Here is a 3,411-nt window from a genome sequence, read left to right on the forward strand (position 1 = left end):
TATCATTATCATTATATCTATTATTCTCTTTATTACCATTATTATTATCATTATTATTATTATCATTATTATTAATATCATTATTATTATTATTATTATCATTATTATTATTGTTATTAGCATTATCATAATTATTATTATTATTATTATTATTATTATTATTATTACTATTATTACTATTGCTATTATTATTGTTATTATTATTATTATTATTATTATTATTATTATTATTGTTGTTGTTATTATTACCATTATTATTATTATTATTATTATTATTATTATCATTATTATTATTACTATTATTACTATTGCTATTATTTTTATCATCATCATCATCATTATTATTATTATTTTTATTGTTATCACCATTATTATTATTATTATTATTATCATTACTGTTATTCATATCATCATTATTATTACTATTATTATCATGATCATCATCATTATTATTATCCTTACTATTATTAATACAATTGAATTATCATCATTATCAATATTGGATTATGATTATCAAAATCATTATTGTTATTGTTAAATTATTATCATTATCATTACTGTAGCTTGCAATATTATCACTATCATTATAGTTATTACATTATTATCATTATTATTATTATCACTATTCTTCTTCTTCTTCTTCTTTTTGTTATCATTATTAGTATTATCGTTACCATTATCATATCATTATTACCATCATTATTATTATTATCATCATTATTATTATCATTAACATCATCCTTATTATTGTCATTATTATTATTATTAATATTATTATTATCATCATTATTAATATTATAATTGTTATCATTATTAGTATTAGTATTAGTAATATCATCACCATCATTACAGTTATCATCATTATCAATGTTGTTATTACCATCATCATCATTATTATTATTATCACTATCCTAAATATTATCATAATTATCACGGATATTATCATAATTGTTTTTACTATTATCATTATCATTATTATTATTATTATATATATACACACACACACACATATATATATAAATATATATATATTATCATTATTATCATTATCATAATTATTGTTATTATTATCTTCTTTAATATCATTATTATCACTATCATCATTATTATTGTTGTTGCTCCTCTTCTCCTTCTTCTTCTTCTTCTACTTCGCCGTCTTCTTCTTCTTCCTCTTCTTTTTCTTCTTCGTCTTCCTCTTCTTCATCTTCTTCTTCGTCTTCTTCTCAGCTTCTTCTTCTTCTTCTTCGTCTTCCTCTTATTATTATTATTGTTATTATTATTACTATTAGTAGTAGTATTACCACCTTTATTATTATTATTATTATTATTATTATTATTATTATTATTATTATTATTATTACTATTTTTATTATTAGCATGAAAATTATCATTATTATTATTTGCATGAAAATTATCATTATTATTATTTACATGAAAATTATCATCATTATTATTACTGTAAAAAATATCATTATTAATCATATCATCATTATTTCTATCACTATTATTAACATCATCACCATCATTTAAAAAAAAAAAAAAATCCTCAATATGGTCATTACTACAGTTAACATTATAATTATCTTAATAATATTTTATTTTCATTAGAGTTTAAAACTTCAGGATAATTACAACTAAAATCATTGCTATTATCACCAAGAATAATAATCATCAAAATAACGATAAAGGTAAAAAAAATATCGGGGTTATCATACCAAACATTATTGCAATATATTATTACAGTTATTATGTAAAACACACAGTAGTCTCCCCCTAACACTATTCAACAGATTAACTTATCCAGCACGAACGTCATAACTTTTATAAATCCGGTTTGCGTGTCCGAGTCTGTGGAAAAAAAAAAAAAAAAAAAAAACACGAAATAAAAGAAAATAGGAGACAAAAATAGAGAAAATGTGTTATCAAGACGTTTTCTCTTTCTTTATTTCTTTCTCTCTGAGATGTGTTCGTAATTCTGAAGTTTTCTGTCGTCACTGGTTACAAAAAATGATATTGGTGTAATGAGGTATATAACCTTCTATTAATATTTTTTTCTGTTGTTATTGATAACAAGTTGTTATTTTGAAAAAGAGAGTTCACTCTTTCTTTCTCTCTCCCTTTCACTTTCATGCACCTACGGTCTATAGACGTAGTTTATATATATATATATATATATATATATATATATATATATATATACATACATATACATGTATATATGTGCATATACATATTTATATATATACATATACACATATATATATATATATATATATATGTGTGTGTGTGTCTGTGTGTGTATATATGTATATATATATGTCGTTCTATCTATCTATTTATCTATCTATATATCTGATAGATATATAGACACACACAAACACACATACACACACACACACAAACACACATACACACACACACACAAACACACATACACACACACACATATACACACGCGCGTATGTATATATATGTATATCTGTGTGTGTGTGTGTGTATGTATATATATGCACTCACACACACAAACACGCTCATTTCTATTTTCTCCCCACCACTAATCAATTCCAGCCTCCCTTAAGTGCTTAAGTAAACCCCTCGCTTGACTCAGATAAAAAGACAATTGACGAAGGGATCTTGCAGGCACAGCAGCCAGAGGATTATGTAAACAAACTGTAGAACAGAGACAGTAGGTGAGACAATCGCGGGACAGCGGTTGTGTAGTGTAGACCTGTTACAGTGCTTTTTGGCATGAGTATGTACCCAACTGCGGTAGTTTGTAGATTAGCGTTTTTTAGTGCATATCTCTATTGTTCTTTTCTTCATTTCTTGTGCTTGTGCTTTTCTTGTCTTTTTTTTTCTTCATATCTTCCCATTTCATACTGTTTTATTTTTCTCTATCTCTCTGTTATTCCTATGTTTGGATATACAGGGTTTTTTTATTGTTATTCTCATTAGTACATCGGGACAGTAATGTGTAATCATGTTGCTTCCATTTTAACAGGAATGTTGCTTGATTATTATGAAGTTAATATGCAGTAATTTGGTGTCAGTTTCTGTGTAGACTTGAACTAGGTGAATATTTGTTGTATTTGTTATATGGAATGAAACAATATATTTTATACCTCTGTATTTAAAAAGTAGTATATATCTGGACAATCTGTCTTGGCTATGTGTGTTGTGATTGTGAATTGATAGAATCTGTTAGATCTTTGCATCCTCTTCAATACCTTTCCTGTAGCAGCTTTGTCATGGTTGTGTGTCTTGAAGTAGTTAACACTGTACATGAATGGGGATCCTGGTGACAGAGGTATGAGCTGAGAAGAAAATAACTTTTTTTGGGGGGAATAGAGCATAGACTAAGGGAATTATTTAAATCATTTGATAATTAGGTAGATAAAGATGATAGTAACC

Source organism: Penaeus chinensis, chromosome 27 (genome assembly GCF_019202785.1).
Source record: "Penaeus chinensis breed Huanghai No. 1 chromosome 27, ASM1920278v2, whole genome shotgun sequence".
Lineage (NCBI taxonomy): Eukaryota > Metazoa > Arthropoda > Malacostraca > Decapoda > Penaeidae > Penaeus > Penaeus chinensis.